This window comes from Haliotis cracherodii, unplaced genomic scaffold (assembly GCF_022045235.1).
Source record: "Haliotis cracherodii isolate W230 unplaced genomic scaffold, xgHalCrac1.p SCAF_25, whole genome shotgun sequence".
NCBI lineage: Eukaryota > Metazoa > Mollusca > Gastropoda > Lepetellida > Haliotidae > Haliotis > Haliotis cracherodii.
The window spans coordinates 5,343,591-5,365,070 of NW_027266281.1; the positions used below are offsets into that span (position 1 = coordinate 5,343,591).

The 21,480-nt window shown below is 39.3% G+C and overlaps 1 pseudogene; it reads right to left on the reverse strand.

The window, feature by feature from the left end:
* Window positions 1-1,272: 1,272 nt before the first annotated feature.
* On the reverse strand, window positions 1,273-21,202 carry LOC139472885 (ribitol-5-phosphate transferase FKTN-like; annotated as a pseudogene).
* Window positions 21,203-21,480: the final 278 nt, after the last annotated feature.

Here is a 21,480-nt window from a genome sequence, read left to right on the forward strand (position 1 = left end):
CTAGTCCACTGAAATACCATGCCGCATTTAAACATGAATACCCAGACACAGTATACCAACTCCAAACAGATCAGTCTTTGTTTTATTCCTTTATTGCCGAGCGGCAGACAGGGTAACAACAAGTAACATCTTCTGGTATGACGAGGGCGGGCATCGAACCGCCACCCCCTGCTCTCTGTGTCACTTTATTTATTACAACCCGATGGACAAATAAATGTTCCATTTTTTGTCACAAAAATGATAAAAGTCTGCAATTTGTTTCAACATTTTAAAGTGTCACAGTACTTTATCTGCAAGCGTGAAATAAAGACAGATTTATTTCATACGCTTTTTGCACAAATTGAGGACAAATATACAAAAAGTAACTGATTTCCATCAATGTTAATCTCTTAAACTCATTGATGAATGTTACACAAATAAAATAAAATAAAATGACAAATAAGCTTGTGATATCCCTTGTGGCATGGCGTCTGGAAGCGAATACTTATTTATCTCATATACTTGTCTGTTCCGTTAATGTGTCATTTGTTATTTTCCTGCCTTGGCTTGTTATATCTAAATAAGTGAACTTCGTCGATGTGTCGTGTTTCCAGATTGAATTGAAGACACGGAACGTGTGTAAGATATTTTTATGAAGGCATGCAGACTAGTTTGCCCTTTTTAATGGTGAGCTGACCTCCAGTACAGTAGCTTTGATTGACCAACTGGTATGTCCTCTGTATCACAAAGATAGCCTCCGTGGTTCGATCCGGGGTTCGATCCCCAGCTGCGTCAAACCAAAGACGTTAAAAGATGGTACTTGTTGTTACCCTGTCTGACGCTCGGCATTAAGGGGCTTAAACAAGGACTGGTCTGCTCGGAGGCAGTATACTGTGTCTGAGTGGGATATTCATGTTAAACTGCGGTAGGTATCTAGTAGAGGCAGCCACACACACACATACACGTGCATGCACGTCGCTATATAAGTGCATAATCTTGGACGCGACGTTAAACCCCATTTCACCTCACCACCTCTGTATCACAATTTTCCATTCTTCCTTTGGCCAGACCCCGTTCTTCTGTACGTTACCCGCGCTTCCCCTCCAGTCCCACTACTTCACTGAAGTGTAATATCTAAATAAGTGAACATCGTCGGTCTGTCGTGTTTCCAGACTGAATTGAAGACACGGTACACGTGTAAGATATATTCATGAAGGCATGCCGACACGTTTGCCCATTTTAATGATGAGCTGACCTCCAGTACAGTAGCTCTGATTTACTGATATTGACCCACTAGTATGTGATCTGTATCACAGTTTGCCATTCTTCCTTCGGTCAGACCCCGTTCTTCTGCACGTTACCCGCGCTTCCCCTCCAGTCCCAATGCTTCACTGAAGTGTTCCAGTTCTTGCCATAGGCGGCAGTGATGTAGGGCAGAGTAGGGCAGGGGATGCGCAGTCGGCAACCCATGAAGTCAGTCCAGCAAGTGTCAAACTTTGGAAGAATGTATCTGGAATAATAGTCATGCTTATATCCTTCTACCTGAGTGTTATTATTAGATGTATAACGTATTTAAATACTATCAACATTAATTACCAGCAGAACGGACTAAAGACCACCAGCAACCAAAGCAGGGCCGCTCAATAGGCATGAGGCCCCAGTAGCATGCAGTGATGAGCATCATGTGTGAGTTAGTGACGTAAAAAGGTCAACATATGACATCAGCCTCATCTCAGCCATAAGTGTTGCCTGCAAACTGTCATCTTTCAGAGTGAGTGAGTATGGTTTTCGACGCTTTTAGCAATGTTCCAGCATTATCACGGCGGGGGACACCAGACATGGGCTTCACACATTGTACCCATGTCGGGAATCGAACATAGGTCCTCGGCGTGACAAGCGAACGATGTAACCACTAGGCTACCCGACCGCCCCGTAATCTTTAAGAAGCTACCAATGAAGGCCAGTGAACCACAGAGCAAAGCGTCATGTGCACATACATATAATTGGAAGTGATTCCATGGCATTTGATTGGTTAACCAAGCATTGTTTGTGCGTTATGTATTCATGAACCTGAAAAATAGGCCACGCCCACTAGAAGACTACTGTTTCATGAGTGGCTGATAATAGAGTGGGTGGGGCTTGTACTGCATATTATATTCATATTATTATTTTGCGTTCATGTATGAACACAAACCCAGATGTGCACACGCAGATTAACGCATTACAATACACAAGCAAACATACTGAAGTCTGTTCTTAAATAGTTAGGCTAGAAGCTAGTCCAACTGCAAAGGAAACACGTTTTGAAAAAGCACAAATGGAATTATGCAGGATGGGGTAGGAGATTCGTATTATTATCACTCACTTATACTTCTGGCCATTGAGGGCGTCGGTTGCTCCTAGCCATAGATGGGTCTTCTCCTCATACACGAAGCACATATTGATCTTGATGCCATGAGCTTTAAAAGCCATTATGATACTATCAGACATCTACAATGGAGTGAGAAAAGAATCTACTACTTGCACGGATATTTCAAATGTTAACATTCCTTACTAATTGAATAATATTTTACTTAGATTACGTAAATCTGTCAATTTATACCTGACTTTACCTTTTTTCATGCACCACACTATTTCAAATGTATGGATTGTATATGGGCCAGTGGCCTTGATACAAATAAAAGACTTCTTCTTCTTCTTCTCCTTCTTCAAGTCGTGCCTGGCCATAATGTTTATAGAGCTTTAGCATCCAGTACAAATGAGGAATGGATATGTCTTCAGATTTTAGCGTCAAGCAAAAAGTTGAAAGTCATGATGCTTGAGTTTAGCAGATTTCTTCCTCAATTAACACCCTGACTTCATAAATGGCATTTTTCATGTCAGTCATATCAAGTTCTTTGATCAAACAATTAATATAGTGATGCTACATACAATGGCTGTTATTTGAGGCCTTGTCAGTGGGAAGAACTACATACTTTTAATGTAGGACAGCCAGACTTTGGATGACAGCTGACTTAGACAGAATAGGTTTATTAACAGTTCAGAGACTCCGTAGTGTCAACATGTTTTTGTTTTTTTTATTTCATCTTTGGTTTTAGGATGGCGGTGTTTGGACGTTCCTCTCCCTTGTATTGTGTTAAAAAGTGTTGAAAGCCGAATACCATAACATACCCTAAAGAAAAAGTTGAAATCCGAATACCATAACATACCCTAAAGAAAGGACTGAAATCCGATTACCTTAAAATACGATAAAAAAATTGAGACCCGAATACCATAAAATACCGCAGAGAAGAGTTGATACCCGAATGCCGTGTAGAAGAGCTATAAGTTGAATACCTCTAAATACTGTAAAGAAAGATTTGAAAGCCGAATACCATAACATACCCTGAAGAAAGAGTTGAAATCCGAAAAGCATAACATACCCTGAAGAAAGGGTTGAAATCCGATTACCTCAACATACCATAAAAAAATTGAGACCCGAATACGTTCAACTACCACAAAAAAGAGTTGAAACCTAAATACAATAAAATAGCGTAAAGTAGAGTGGAAGTCCAAATACAATAAATTACCGCAAAGAAGAGTTGAGACCTGAATACCATACAATACCGCAAAGAAGAGTTGACCCCCGAATTCCACACAATACCATAAAGAAGAGTTGAAACCCGAATACCATACAATGCCAAAGAGAAGAGTTGAAACCCGAATACCACAAAGAAGAGTTAAGACCTGAATACCATAAAATAGCGTAAAGTAGAGTTGAAATCCAAATACAATAAATTACCGCAAAGAGGAGTTAAAACCTGAATACCATACAATGCCATAAAGAAGAGGGGCGGTCGGGTAGCCTAGTGGTTATAGCGTTCGCTCGTCACGCCGAACACCCGGGTTCGATTCCCGACATGGGTACAATGTGTGAAGCCCATTTCTGGTGTCCCCTGCCGTGATATTGCTGGAATATTGCTAAAAGCGGCGTAAAACCATACTCACTCACTCACTCCATAAAGAAGAGTTGAAACCCGAATACCGCAAAGAAGAGTTGAGACCCGAATACCATAAAATACCACAGGGAAGAGTTGAAACCCGAATGCCGTGTAGAAGAGCTATAAGTTGAATACCTCAAAATACCGTAAAGAAGAGTCAGAAATGGAATACCAACATAAATTATCATCAAGAAAAAATTAAACCCAAATACCGTAAAATACCACAAAGAATACTTAAATACTCAAATAAAGTAAAGAAGAGTTAAAAACCAAACACCATGAAATAGCGTAAAGAAAGAGTTGAAGCGCGAACACTGTAAATAAAGCGACAAAACCCTTTCCATATCCAATGGAATTGTATAATCGATACCATGAAGATGTGTATATGAATCGCTATCAAATAGTAATGATACCAGGTATTCCCGAAATGGGGAGCCTATCCTGCCCCACTGGTGGCACCCGTCACAAACACAGGCAAAGGCACCGTAAGGATGAGCTGAACCCAAATGCCGTAAAATAAGGCAAAGAACAGGTTGAAACCCTTATACCATAAAATACAATAAAGAACAGTTAAAACCCGAATACCATAAAGAAGAGTTTAATAAAGGACCATAAGGCTCACCTTCCCCTTGACATGCAGGAGTTGAAATCCAGCTATCAAAAACGCCTGCAGGATGCCTGTACTGTAGTTCTGAATGGGAATCTCTATGTCTATGTCACCGGCATAGGGAATGAAACCACACTGTCGATACCAACCTGATAAATACAATGTTTGGAGTATGTATTTTGGCACAATGTCAACGTCCGGTTCACTGTCAATATCTTATGCATAACAGAAGTCCAGTAAGATACAAGTTGTTATATCTGATTGGTGCTGTTTTAACTGACTAGCTTTTCGGAAAGAAAAGGAAAAACATACATCTGTGTATTAGAAATTCAGCTTAAAACTCATTATATGTATGTTTCTTATAGTGTAGCCTGGTCACATCTTGATTATATATATGAAATAAACTGTCGATCAAAAGAAAGTATATATTGTTATATTGTTGTTGTTTCTTGCTTAACTTAGCACTATTCCAGCTATATGACGACGGTCTGTAAATAATCGAGTCTGGACAAGACAATCCAGTGATTGATATCATATTATCGATCCACATAATGTTAGATTGTGAATAGGTTTAAAACCTCAAGTAAGGCAAACTGAAGTCAGGCTGAAAACGTTTGTACAAAGACACTCAACATCTTTTGATTTGTGGATCCGGTTGATCCGAAAAGGAGGGACAAGCCACAGTGCCGTTGACGACGTGTGACCGTACAGAGTAAGGTGTGGCAATTGGTCAACCGCTTCCTGACGGTGACATCATTGGCGTTGACGGGACTGTGACGCCGCACCATAAAACACAAATATCAAGGCGATGACTTGCAGCAAGAAACCTGTCAACATCTGCATAATAAACATCAGTGGTCTCTGTCCTTCGAGGAGTCCTTCCATGTCAGTGGGACACGGGTGGCCTAGCCGTCTTAGGCGAAGCTATTTGCGGAGTTGCGTCCCTTGGGCTCGCCAGAAACCTATGACTGTTGGTTCGAATCCCAGTTCGCCCCGATTATGTTTCTAGGTTTGTAAGCACCATACCAGTGCTCGTGGGTTTCACCGAAGTGGTAAACGTCTGAGACCTGCATCACTTCGTGCTTTCCTCCCACATTAAGCTGACACGCCGTGTTATAACTGGAATAGTGATAAAAGCGGTGTTAAACCCAAACCACTCACTTATTCACTTCCTGTGTCAGAAGATAACCACGGGCGATAGTGTTTCAAAATTAATATGTCAGAACTCACACTGCTCGAATAATGCAGGGCTTTCTTAATATAAATAATGTACCCTCATGATGCTGGCTGTCACGCTCATCAGACCTCTCACCTTTAGAATACATTTGGGATCATTTTTGGAGACAGATAAAACAAGGTTCTCAGTTGGAACGTTCGTTATTGGAGGAGTGCGATCGCGTTTCCAATGACGCCATCGGGCGGCTAACATTATCCATAAAGCGTCGTGCCAAGGGCCCCGTTCCACAAAGCAATCTTAGCGCTGAGACTGTCGTAAGTCTATGTTAAAGTATGGGAGCTCCGATCGCTTTGTGGAAGGGGCCCAGGCCTGTCTGACCACCGGAGAATGTCACACAAGATATTGATACTTTTATCGAGTTCCTATGTAAGCGTCCAGAAGCTTTGTTATTAGACTTTTATCTGTATAGCTGTATATTTTGGTGAAAGTGACCAGAACCGAGTGTTTGATTTGTTTGTTTGCACACACACACACACACACACATACACACACACACACACACACACACACACACAGATTGAGAAACAACGGGACCCTTACTGGTGGTGGGTGACGTAACATAATGCCATATAGATGCTCTCACCAAGACACGTCCCACAACTGAGCCAGAAAGGAACGCCAAGGTGACCCAGAGCCCTCTTCGCTTGAGACAGGACTTCTACCCCATGTAATGTTAGTAGACCTCTTTCTGGAGGGTTTTTACTGAGATATGTCTGCGCCCCTTGATAGTCACACTCAATGAACTTGGACCTCGGCATCTGGACCAGGAACTCCCCTACTGGGTGCGGGAGGTAGAGCCATATGCCGTCCACCGTCGTCAGTCGGACATCGAATCTAGTTATGATTTAAACATATGTTATTCACAAGGAAAAGGATTGGGCACAAGTTTTCACAACTTAAACAACCCTTTCCCAAAATAGTTACATAACAGTTTCTATAACAAAACTTTAATATGAAGAAAAGACAGCAAGAATCAGAAGAAAACATACAGTATTCGACGTAATAAGCTCCCGTTTGTAGCACGAGTCATACTATAAATACAACACATGAGTTGTCCGATGCAATGTGCCCAGGTGGTAAAGGTCACGTCTTGTACCTGTCATATGCTCCTGCGCTGTTTCCAAACGTCGTGTTGAATCCTTGAAAGATCTGACTGTTCCTGGTATTCGAGGGCTCAAGCGAACTGTGCCACCAGTAGTTGTCGTCCCGTTCGTAGAATACCACCAGATGCAGAGGAAGGCTTCCCGACTGGCGGACGAGGTAATGTGTAGGAACACTGGGGACAGTGGTCCGCTCCAAGGACAACAGGCGGGGATCAGGAGCGGTCACTTCATTCAGTACAATATCAAGGTCATTGAGTTCTAGAAGGAGTGATTCCTGTGACGAAAATTATATCTTCAGCCTAAAACGTTTAGCTTGATAATCGATACATACATGTAATTGCTTCTTAAAATAGTGTGATTGGGAATGTTCGCAGTGATACAACCTTGACCACAGTTCATATAGTGTTGAAGCTGTACCTGTAACACGAGCAACCACAATGCTCAAGAACCCTGACTTTCAGGAATATTGAAACGCTGTTATCAGTTTCCAACTATGTGAATTCCAGGTGATAAGCGACCGGAGGCTCCACTATTTTATCAAGTAGGACATTATTCATAGTGCTATTTATTTAAATACTAATCTTCAAGCTGTTGCTACCCGCCTTGCACACTGTATTAACTTTGTGCTCATTGTATATCCCCCCTGTCATCTGCTCTTTGGCATTCTGATCTTCCGAATCTATATGATTAGCCTTGCATCATCAAGGGAGATTTATATTGGCATAACCCTCTATTGGGTTTGGTTTGGTTTGGTTTGTTTAACGCCGCACTCAGCAATATTCCAGCTGTATGAGGGCGGTCTGTAAATAATCATGTCTTGACCAGACAATCCAGTGATTTACATCATGAACATAGATTCACGCAATTGGGATAGATGACATGCATTAACCAATACAGCAAGCCTGACAACCCGATCCGGTTAGTCTTCTTTTACGACTATCAAAGTCCCCTTTTACGGCAAGCATGGGTTGCTGAAGACCTATTCTATTTGGCGACTAACGGGATCGGGTGGTCAGGCTTGCTGACTTGGTTGATGCATGTCATTGATCCCAATTGTGTTGATCGATGCTCATGATATTAATCACTGGATTGTCTGGTCCAGATTCGATAATTTCAGAAATGTATCAGATCCCATACACTTCTTTTCGGCTGAACTGAATGAATTTACTGACCTTACAATTCCTAAGTCCTCTGCAAATCCTTACATTCGTAAACCATGGTTTAATAATGAATATACACATCCAAGAACTTTGATGAAGTTAAGATTACTACTAGTGCCAAGGCATGAGGTGCATATCAACACAATAAGCGGCATTCTTGCAGGAACTATGTCTCCAAAACTACAACTACGTCCAAGATGTGGAACATGGTTGAAAAATAAAAAAATCAAGCTTAAAAAACATATGTACACCATCCTAAAGAAGGTGGCAAATTAACAACTGATAAATCTGATAATGCAAATAAATTTGGCAAAACCTTAGCCAAATATTCTTCATCATCAAATTACGTCCCTGAGAGATATCAGAAACAGCAGGAAAATAAAAAAAAAGTTAATTTTGATTCAAACGGTGGAGATTGAAGTGAAGTATCTTCATTACATGAGCTACAAATGGTACAAAACTGATCATTGTATGAGTAGAATCCTTTGTTAAAATGCTGTAGTAAATGTATCAATATAAATTTTCTTTGATCTTGCGAAAGTATGCTATATTACCTGGAAGAATGGCAATTTAAAGGATTTTTTATTATTGTGGTTGTTTACCTCATCTTATGTCACAGTTTTTGCGGATAGGCAATTACAAGTCCGAGAGGGTTCAACCTTGTCTGGCCATTATTATCAGTATCTGAGCGTCCCACAATTCTGTCTGTCAGATTGTTTAATATTAAAATGTTTAGTCTTTCAAAGGTGTTTACTGATTCAGTAGATGGATCACTGTTCTTGGATGATCTTAATATTTCTTGTCGTGGTAAAAAATATATGCATACAATAGAGAGGCAGTTACAAATCTGTCTAAAATTCACAAGTGGTTTCTTTAGAAACAGATTTTCGAAATAGAAAAATAATTTTATACAATCCTGAAGACAATGTAAGCTGCATAAGGACCCTGAACTATTTTCCAATGACACCCCTATCAAAGTTGTAAAGGAGGCCAAGTTATTGGAACCTATTTTTGACAGCCATTTAACTTCCTTATATAGAATACCTTAAAGCAAATGCCTGAAGGTGATTTGTTGAAAGAAGTTTCTAATTTAGAGTGGGTAAGGGATCAGAAAACACTCTTACATAAGGAAGAGAATATATTAATGTCAACTACTTTATCATGTTCCTCATAATTACGAAGTTGACATCCATATAATTCTCTTCCTTATGTATATCACTACTAAATGCCTTTCAAAGACCTAACCCTCTTACACTTGTACATGTCACTGATTCGTTCAAAACTTGATTACGGCTCCATCGTCTATAGTGGAGCATGTAAAAGTAATTTACAAAAAAACTAGATACTCTTCATCATCAAGGCCTTAGGCTTTGCTTTGGAACCTTTAGATCTTCTCCCATTCATAGGCAGCAGAGGAACTACTCATTGACCAAAGCCGTCTGAAGTTATCTTTACAAAACATCACTAAATTATATTCAAACCAGTCATATCCAGCTTTTGAGTATTTAATCCTCTTTACGCAGATATTTACATTAACAAATCATCTCTTATCCCAACACTCGGAATCAGAATAAAAAAGACATTTCATTTGCGCATATTAACCTTCAAGATATAGCCCCCATTCAGCTTTTGCCATCGCCTCCTTGGCCATTTAGTAGAGTCAAAAGGAGGTTTGACATTAACCAAACTTTAGAAATTAGAAACAAACCGACTAATTTATCAACAAGAATACCATCAATTAAGAAACACATGTGACACTACATTTACAGGAGGATCCAAGGATGGTGGCACAGTTGCTAGTGCCACTGTCATTGGGTCCGGAATAATATTTTCCAATCTCATTTAAATCAGATCTTAGTTCTCGGTATCCCTAAACAAGGATCTGAGGACCTCCCATTACGGGTCACGTCAGAACGACCTTTCATCCGACCAATCAAAGCGTTGCTTACCAGATCATGAAAGTGACAGTCGGAATGCGTTTTCGAATCATGCAACCTAAAAAATGTAAGCACAGGATATTCCGAACGACAGTTACGGCCCGTACGAATGATTCTGTAAAATGACTCTCGCTTCTGTGGGATAAACATTTGAATCGAGGAGGCGTTGCAAAGTACGAGGAAAGCCCTGCCATACAATCGCAACCATATATAAGACATTCCGGATTGTTCGTTTGTTCTGTTTTCAAAATTTTAATCGAGAACTGTGTCAACATATTTTTCAAGCGTAGTCAGAAGTCGCCAGGTTGATATGAGTGCCGTAAAGCTCGAGAAAGTTGCTTTCTCATTGGCAGATGTCGACTTCTTGTTATTCGTTTCAATGGTCGGTCAAAGTTCGCGAAAGGTCGTTCTGACGTGACCAATAATGGTATGTCCTCAGATCTTTGCTTAGCGGCAGTGAAAACTCTCATCTGATTTTAATGAGATTCAATATCTTCAAGATTACCAGATAATAGCCCCATATTCACAGCAGAAGCAAATGCTATTCTTAAGAGCTCTAAAATATATCAATAACCAATCTAAACATAAACAGTGCATAATATTTTCAGATTCTCTTCCGTGCCTTATGCTATTAAAAATATGTCCAGTAAAAATCCTCTTTTATTTGATTTAAAAACAATATATATTTAACGATCTTGTTACTGGCCAATATGACATCGTCTTTTGTTGGTTACCTAGTCATGTTGGAATCAATGGTAACACAATGGCTAATGCTTCTGCAAAAGCAGCACTCAACAAATCTGTGATATCACTTCTGATCCCATACATTGGCTATACATCTGTAATCATGAGATATCTACATTGTAGTACAAAAGAAGTGGGGCACCCACATGGATATTAAGACATTCCATGGAATTAAACCCTCTACTGGGTTACACTCACTTGGGCTGTCAGTCAAGAGTTCAAGACGTCATAATGTGATGATGGTCATTGCAGATATAAACATGAATATTTATTGAAAGATGGGGATCCTCCGTTGTGTACCCCTCATGGTTCTACTACACCAAATCAGAACCAGTTAGGACAGTGCGGCTTTTGTGCAGATCGAGATATATCCGCAGGCTGTGATTGGAGGATATTCTGTAAGATTTTCATGTCTTTTAAATGTACATCCATCCAGTTATTAAAACTGACCATGTTTTTCTATATTTAGTACTGTCTTTTTCAACATGATGACTTATGCTGAATGTGACCACAGCTATTTTCAAGTAGGTGACATTTGGTGCAAAACTGGGGGTGGTGTGTTTAGCTTCCTGTACTCGGAAAAGGAGCTGGCTAAGCTGTTTATTTTTTATGTTTTTATTGCTGCTCTAAAGCCAAACTGTGCACACACGTACAGGTAATAGCTGTTGAATGCTTAGTTATTTTTAAAAAAAATTATAACTTTACTTTAGAAGTCTATGGGAAAACATTTGGTTGTCTGTAAACTTATGACTAAAGAATCACGGTCAAGCATGTCCTGCTTGACTGTATTGATTTTTTTCCATCACAAGGGATACATATTTCATTATAAAACGTCCACGAACCTTTCCAGTAATGTTATTTCTCATTTATATTGTGCTTTTTAAGAGAAATGAAATTGATTCATAAATGTTGATGTACAAAGTGTGTTATTATATTTATTGGAGCTGCTTAATAGTAACTTAGATTGTTGGTGTCCCCCCAACTTATAGAAGTAGTATATTTGTCATTTTACATTGATGGCTAAAACTGCATACATCACCAGCAGCTGAAGGAATGATATAAATCCTGCTGCGGAACCGAGCAGGACGAGGAGGTTTCGTAAGTCCCCACGGTCCCTAGTATGGTGGCCTGACTTTGGTTGCTGGCGATCTATAGCCAATTTTATTTTGTGTTTTTAATAAAAAAATACCTTCTTCTTTTAAATGAGGATATATACATATATCGTCACGATATGACTGAAATATTGATGTGACGTTAACGTTTAACTCGCTCACTCACTCAATCAAATTATCAAAGGGTGGTATGGAAAGATCACCTGAGTATGAGAAGATATTCCAGCAATTAACTATTCGGCAAGATAATTCAGTGTAGATGGACCAGACAACATGGTAACATGTTACAAAGTCCGAGCTCTGGGCATGAACCATTTTGGATGAGCTACGAAGGCTCTGGTGTCCAACTTGACAATTTACATGGGCCGGTAATATTGATGGAGAAAAGTGTCTTTGCCCTCAATAAATTTAGCAATGTGTTATGGTTTTAACATACCCCTTTGTCCCAGTCTGCTCCAAACACCCCCAGTGAGATGACATCTCCAGCCGAGCACAGGATACAGCCAGGTTCCGACTCATTTTCACACAACAGGTGCCGCAGAACGGATGATTCAATGACAAATATAGGAATACCATGATGTAAGCACTTGCTGGCGAATGTGTTGAGCAGTTCCTGTTTTAATAAATTGATGAAACTCAATCACAGGGTAAGAAAAAACAACGTTACAAACTTTGTCTCAGTATGTCAACTTGGTGCATACTAAAGCAATAGAATTACTGACTTTCTTTTTTTCTTTCTCCAGCTTTAATAGTGTAGTATGGGCATCTTGAAAGCATTTTTTCTTTTGTTTGGTTTCATTACCATGGATACTAACCTCGCTTTTACAACAAACCATCCATATGCGCGTGGTCAAGGACTTCTGATTTTGAATATTCATAAGATGATGGAACCAATACCTGTAGTTTAATCCCTCTACTCTTTTGAAAGGCAAATCAAGAATAATTTTCCAACAACCTTTTATTGAAAAAGGTCTTGGAATCCATGCAAGACATAGGGATTTACACATATTATCCAATTTAAATATTGATGCTTCTCCATTATCACTCGAGTTTATTTTAGTAGTTATTTCAACCCTTTCTCGTTTATAATTCCAAGTTATCTTAAGTGATTCAGCATTAATTTTCTTTCTTATTGAGTATAGTACTTGCATCCTACTACTTCAATACATTAATCAAGAGAAACCTTTTCCTTTAGAAAGTAAAGCCCTCCATATATTGTTAGATTTCTAGATGGCCATATTTGCGGTCTTAGATTTTCTGCAGCCAAGGTATTATTATTTCGAATACTGACACACTTAAATCCATTATATACTACTTCCACTAATACATATTTCTTGTGGGAGATTCTGAATTAGCATGATACTACTTTTGGGGGGATCGATTTTGAAACCAGTTACCTTTCAAATTTGATTATAATATTCAAAAGCTTTTTTCAACTGATTTCATATATCTAAGAGTTAAGTTGGTATCGTCAGCAAAAAAGATCCTTTTATTTCTTTGTTACCTATACAAATCCTCGTATATCGTTAATGTTCGATAATTTTATATTGAAGGCTTCTAGTCATGTAATAAAAAATATATGGGCTTGAGGTACAGCCTTGCCTAACTCCTGCAACTGAAAGAATCAATTGTGTAGATCTACCTTTATTAATAAAACAACTTTCTGGGGGAAAATAACATATAGAAAACCAAATTACACATCTTCGATCCAATTTGAACTTTTCAAAACATTTTTCCCTAAAATCAAAAGCCTTTGGAAAATCTGAAGACACAATAATACCTTCTTCAGAATCATCGTACATTTCCAACAGATCTGACAAACATCTAGTATCCTCCCTAATATATCTGCCTTTAATAAACCAAATTTGAGAGGATGAACTGGCATGACAGACTTTAGTCTATTTGTAAGAGCTTTGCAATTATTGTATAATATACATTTTACAATGTAATTGGTCTCTTGTTATCAATCAGTAACGTGTTTTCCGTGTTTATCTAAAAGTGTATTAATTCCACTTTATGAGATATTGTTAACTTACATGTTTGGAAGGAATGGTTGACATAATTCAAGAAAGGCTTTTTGACATTTCAACAAAAAAATTGAGAAAACACTGTACACAAGCCTTGTCATCCTGGGGACTTGTTACTTTTAATGTTACACAATGAATGTCGTAAATCCTTTTCTGTTAGATTAAATTCCAAACATTCCTTTTGCACCTCAGTCATTTGCCAATTCAGTTTCTGATGTGAATGTTCATCTTTATAGAATATATGAAGTTGGTGGGGCATTTCGTTCAATTGATATTTCATCCGCTTTTGAGTTTTTATTTGTGGTATATTTACTTTTTCTTTGTGACATCCTTCTAAATTATTAAAATATATTTTTTTACACTTTTCACCTTCTTAAATCAATTACTTCTCGTTCTAATAAAAGAGACTTTTGCCTTTAAATAATAAATGTCTTCCGATTCATTTTGTGCTTTTACATATTGCTGCTGTAGTGTTTCATCTTTACTTCGTACATGTACCTGTTCGGTGTCATGAACTGACAGTTGTTTAGTCACTTCCCTTTCATTCCAATGTCTAGCTTTTATTTTCTCTTTAGATTAAGTCATTGAAATTTGCATTATGTTATACTTTATTCATTGCCATTCAGCATGTGGGAACAAGGAGAATAACTGTTTCAACTATATGCTGTTTACCCAAACCAAGGTTGTTGTAACTTCAAAAAGTTCGAAATGGTTATATTTTAAATAATCGCTCTCTGTCTTTGTGTCTTGTCGACGAGAGAGACTGGCTTACCCAATCTGTTTAAGTTTTCTTTTTTTTGTTGTTTTCAATTTCAAGTTAGTAGATATTAAGACTGTACGATTTCTTTCAATTGTTCACCTCGCTTTTCGTCAAGACCATAGAAGAGTAGATTAATGGTAACTGATATCGTTCGTGCCCCAGAACCTCATTTTCTAGTCTGGTTAATCGAGTTTCCATTACTGCAAGTTTTCCTTATGTAGAGTTGACGCCTCTTCGAGGAGGACCTGTGTTCTGATTTCAGTTATGGAATTATGAATCAACTCGACAGATTTTTTTCATTTCGTTGTACTCGCGGGACTTCAATTCACTGATTTTTTCTGTACCCTCAGGACTCTTGTTTTCAGCATAATGTCGTCAGAGCCAGTGTCTGGGCCATGCTGGTCGTCGTCCGCTAGGTTGGTTGAATCGATCTTTCTCTTTTATAGTTCCAATTGTCTCTGTTCATCAGGTTTTTTTTTCGGAGTACTGGTCTGATTACCAGGGGGATCATGTAGTTTGTGGCTGTGCTCCGCCATTATTTGGCTTAGTTTGAACTTATTTTACCAGCCCACAGGGCGCACTGTTTTCAGACCCTGCACAATATACGGGTCTATTGTGGTTATGTGTGTCAACGTTATGAGTGTACTGCAGCTCACATGGTCTCGCATTTACATTTAATGAATCTAATGTAATATAGAAACTATGTACTGATCAGGGACATAAATATTGCTGAAATTACTTCATCGTATTGATTGGCCAGTACTCGCCAATTGTACCATTTTTTTATTCTTTGTGAAGCAACCTTTATCATACAGTTACGAAATGATGTCTTCATTCAAAGAATTTTGAGAAACTGTTTGCCTGATGTCTTAATCCTTTTGGTGGCGCTGGGTAACACAAGCACTCGTCTGAGGCTCCGCCAAATGGTGTCTTTTATCATGATGGTGGGGTTTTCAGCACGAAATCGTTCTCGATCTCGCCGAAGAGGTTAATTTATAAGTGTATTTGGTTGTTTAATGTTTAACGCCGCACTCAGCAATGTGCCATCCAGATGATGACGTTCTGTAAATAATCGGGTCTGGACCAGACAATCAAGTGATTGACGTCCATGAGCATCGGTCTACGCAATTGGGATACGATCACATGCATCAACCTAAGTGCTTGTTTCATGAGACTTTGGACACATTTGAGTAATTTCTGGATAGCACACTGTCGTAATATCGTGAGAATATGTGACCCCCTTCGATGTATGAGTATATGTTTGTAATAATGAACTTAATTTAATATTTGTGTTTGTGTGATCTACTCATTGACAGTTTGCTAAGCAATGCATATATAATTATATAAGCCCTTTAAATCAAACACGACCAGTGAGCAACGTTACCTAGCTTAGTGTAAGGCTAACTTAAACAAGTGTCAAAATATTTTTAAAAAGCAGCAAAGCACTATTAATGTGAGCTGAATATTATATACTCACCCACAAAAGATTCGTCACCCCATGTAACATTGCATGAAAAGTTGTCATTTAAATATCTAGGTTATTTTTGTCAAAGTTTCTAAAAATTAACATTACCTTGTGCGGAAAAAATAAATTTGATGATAAAATAACAGAGCAGATGACAATAACACCGATCGCCCATACGCATCACGGCAACGGCCATGGTAATCCGATGCACGTGAGTTCCGTGCAAATTGAAATACACATGCGTTCCCCAGTTCTTGCCCTATAAAAATCCACCCAGATCAGATAACATTCATTCGTTATTGAATTGCTACCACGTGCCAAGATTGGCAAGAAATCAGCGACACCAAGCCCTTGGACGATTGCAAGCTGGACAAACGGGCCGGCAAGTAGCCAACGCATTTCAAGTCCACATAAGGACCATATACAGGCTCCAGAAACGGTACTAGACCACCAACACCACAGATGACCGACCACGTAGTGGAAGACCAAGGTTCACCAACCGACGTCAGGATCGTCAGATTGTGTGACAGCATCTTCAAGATCGCTTTGTTACTGCTGCTGAAACTGCTCGACAGACCATGGGGACACACCAGTGACACATTAGTGCATCGACGATTGACGAGCAGACACCTCCACTGTCACAGTCTTCAGTGGGCAACACAGCACCAGCATTGGCGCCGACAGCATTGGAGGAGAATCCTCTTCTCAGACGAGAGCCGTCACTGTATCTCATCAGCAGATGGCAGAGAGAGAGTCTGGCAACGCCGTGGGGAACGTTATTCGGATGCTTGTGTTGTTGAGAGAGACTCTAGGGGTGGTCAGAGCATCATGGTGTGGGGTGGAATTGATCTTGCACTGAGGGTCGGCCCTGTGGTCTTCCAGAACATCAGTCCAGGGAGAGGCAATGGTGTCACAGTAGCTCGCTACATTGATAAAGTCTTTAGACCACACGCCATACCTCATTTGGCACTTCGCTGCAACTACGAGTTTCAGCATGCTAACGCCCGTGCCGACACTGCGAGAGCAACAAGAGACTTCCTCCAGCAGAATGGTATCAGAACCATGCATTGGCCTGCCCTCAGTCCCGATATAAATCCCGTTGAGCACTTGTTGGACGAGATCCAAAGACGGAGGATTGACGTCCGACCAAGGCCGACAACTGCAGCTGAACTGCGACAAGCGTTCTTCAGAGTGTGGGCTCAAGTGCCTATAGGCCTTCATTAACCGCCTCATCCATTCCGTGTATCGAGGTTACACGGCAGTCATCAATGCACATGGCGGACACACGAGATAATGACTTGTGATGCCATTTTCTCAGAGACTAGTGTTGTGTTTCACTTTAAGAATATTTGACACTTTAATTTCAACCTTGATGATCAGTTTGGCCAAGTTTCATCAAGTGAGAACAACCTGGCTGTAAATTGGCTTGGTAATTTTTATCCTATTGATCTCAGACGTCAGTATAATATGTTTATTTTTATGTTAAGGCAATTCACAAAACTGTGACAAATATTGGAAATTCCTGAGTGCTTAGGTATTTATCGCTGTAAGCACATATTAGAGACATTGTGTTGACTTTTGTGATTGTAACCCTAATCCTGTCTATTCAGTATAATTTCTGTATTGTTCATGGATCTTGTGTTGTTGTTTTTACTGATTTGACAATGTAGTACTATACGTACCAGTTTCTGTGTTGCAATTTGGGAATCAGCACGCAACGGCAACCCGGGGCTCGTCCAGGATCTGAACTTAATTTGCTGAAAACAAAACATTTTCAGTTGGAAATGGGTCAGTATTCAATATATCTTGATATCATTGGAAGGGGTTATTGTGGAATCAGTAACTGTAACATAGAGCATGAGACGCTTTTTAAGTCTCCGAGTGAGACCAAATCACGTTAGCTACAGCCAAGGCTAGAGGTCAGTAGGATATGAATGTACATATATTATTATTTTATTATTATTGTAACATCTTTATCTAACGTATTACTTCGTTCGGTGTAGCAGCTTCTGAAATGTACGATATTGAGCTGTTGCAACTTTGACGTGCAGTGGTCAAAGGCGTGTGCAAGTGATCCTTCGGTTCCATTCAGTACCCCAAAGATTCGTATAATGATGTTGGTAGATTCGCTCAGGTGCTTGCTTGTATGGATGGCACACTCATACCAATATTGTGAGCCACAGAATCAGGATATATAAGCGTTCGGACTATGTTCCAAAACAAAAGAAAATAATAACTCGCTGCACACAAGTAAAAAATGCCTTCTTCATTTAGAAACTACAAATCAAGTTTTCTTTGTTTGTTGTTTAACGCCGCACACTGTAATATTCCAGCTATATGACGGCAGTTTGTAAATAAACGAGTGTGGACCAGCGGATCAGATGATTGACATCATGAGCATCGATCCACGCAATTTGGACACGATGCGTGCATCAACCAAGTCAGCAAGCCTGACCACCTGATCCCGTTAGTTTCCTCGTACGCCAAGCATAGTCACCCTTTACGGCAGGCATGGTTACTGAAGGCCTATTCTACCCCGGATCTTTGCGGGTCTGCAGATAAAGTATTAATGAATCCGTGTTATACAAACAAATATTGACACATATCATTTTTACTCTCAGGGTACACTCCTTGTTTATAGCATTAGTGATTTTGACAATGGCTAGTGGTGTCATGTCTATAACATCATTATTGGTCCATCATAAGTAGATATAATAGTTTGTTTTCATCTGCCAAAGCTAAGAATAGGCCAATGCTATCACAGACGTTTTTGTGGGGCCTCATGTACGGTCTGAAGCGGCTGTTATAAAAAAAGGTTGTTCCAAATTATGATTATATTAATTTCGTTACCACCGATAAATGAAAAAGAAACAAAATAAAAAGTCAGTTTCTATTAAGGTGAATATTTAATGTACCTGTTCATTGGCTGAACAAATGGGGCTTATAGTTCAGTCTGTTCCATCGCCTGACAGAAGACATAGTTTGTATGAAAAATAATAAATGTCTGTTACCAAATTTATAAAGACACATAAAAACAAATGACACATTAGAAGTCAGAAACTCCATGGGAGGCAGCTTCTAGATAACACTTGGTATATTCTTGTACAGTATGTAACTGGAATCACTTCTTCACTAGCACGCTTCTTCATGTTGCTTAAGAAGGCCCTAATGTCTACTTTTGACAGGTCTGCGTGATGGTTGTGGAGGTACTTAAACTTATCTAGTATATCTGGAACGTCATTCTTCGTGTTCAGCTTGGCTGGACATCCAGTGATATCTTGTTTGATAGGCATTACTTAGAAGTTGGCGGTTGACAAGATAGACACAATTTTTATGGATAACAACTTCTTTAATACTGTAAAAAGCGACGTTTCGGTATAGATCCTTATACCGTTGTCAAGCAAGTCCATAAAAATTGTGTGTATCCAGTGATATGGTGTACAAATCTCCAATATGCCGTGTCTTTGTGGCTGTTTTTTTATATCGATAGTCAGCATGAGCCAATATCCTACCACACTTAGTGTTAGGAATATACTGGACTTTAACTCGAGCGTTTGCCATAATGGTTCTGACCTACACTTCGTAACTTCATGTTGATATACCTAGTCACTTTAAGTAAGTTGATACTAATCACAACACAACTAGGTGATGGTTGTTCACTCAATATTCAAGTGTCAGGTGCACAAATAACAACGCAACACTCGACAAGTAATCGCAACGTTTCTAGGTGATAGGTCTTCACTCAAAATTCAACTGTCAAATGCTATCTTCAGCTTCTGAGCTTCAGCTTTTGAGCTAACTAGCATTCACCCGTCAGGAACTGACTTTAGTCCCAAAGCCCTTATCCCCTTAATCCTCACCAAATTTCAATTTTGAGCAATTTGGGAACACCCCAAACCCTGAGGGTCCCAGTCCTAATTAGTTTATTGTCCCTGCAGTGTTTTGGTTTGTTTTTTTACTTTTATTGTCGAAAGTAAAATATTTGAATAATTACATTTATTGATTTGATTGTGAAATGGGGAATAGGGTATATGGGGCTGGTTTTGTTACATAATTTAATATCTGCTTTTAACCGTGTGTTTGATTTATTTACACAACTAAGAGTCTTTAATGCATAAATGACTACGGTATAATCGAACCTTTTACCGCCTCGTCCCTGCAGTTTTTTATTGTACGATAAACACGACCACGAGTCGTTTTTTTCTTATATGAGATGTCAACATAATGTACAACCTCTCTAAGGTTTAAAAATATTTACTCTAATTTTAAAAAGGATGACTCCCTGAATAGAATCCGGCCGCGTAAATGTCGGGCAAGTCCATTTTAAGAACATGAGGATTAAGCTGGGTATTTCCCGCATATTTTCACGACCCTCGCTTCGATTACCTATACCATTTCTCCAAATACTGATTGTCATATATCTTCCTCGTTTATGCGCATAGCCAAGCTACATCTATGGGAAACAACTCACAAGACATTTCCCTCTAAAAAGTCCCGTCCAATTTACGACGTCATCAATTTTCGAGCGCATGTTTGAATCTCCAAAAATGATGCCGTGATAGAAGAATGTTTTATCATGAAATAAAACACACTTCGATCTTGATTGGTCTTTGTGATTTATCGCGTATGTGTACATGAAGTGCAAGACGTTAAAATGGCCGACACGTGACGTTGTTTGTGGACCTATGGCGATAACATTTATCAGTCATCGTTGATGAATTGGACCATCTTGGAAGGGCAGTATAATGATTTGTCAAACAGATTTAAGAATTGATTTTCACTTTGTGTGAGTTCATTGGAATATGAACCTTCATAGAGAGATGGTCCAACTATGGAAGTCGGAACTTGCGACGACGTTAATACAATGGCTCTCACTCTGAGTTCAATATACGTATCAACTTAATTTCGCTTTTACGTTACCCACCTCTCGTCCAATGCAAAAGCCGGATATGGTCCACAATGAGCCCATGTTATGTCTTACCTGTATGTGATGCTTTCTAAACGTGAAGTAAAAACAGACACAGCCAAGGAACAGCAATGTACTGGTGATGCATGATTACGATTCCGATAGGATCCGCCAAACAAACACATTCTACAATTCCCAAAATGCACCCTTAAGACACAATGTTATGTTGAAAGGGTCTATGACTCCGAGAAAGCTGTTCGGTTCTACGTGTATGGGGAAAGCAACACAAACTGGATGAAGAAATCAGCAGTCGTGTAAACTCAAAACGTCAGCTGGAGAGAATAATCAGTCTCGTGTATATTCTAACCCTAACCCTAACCCTAAACCTAGAAGGAACTTAAATCAATGATACAGGGTACAGCTGTTACAGAGAGAACGATCTATTAGTGGCAAGAAATCTTTG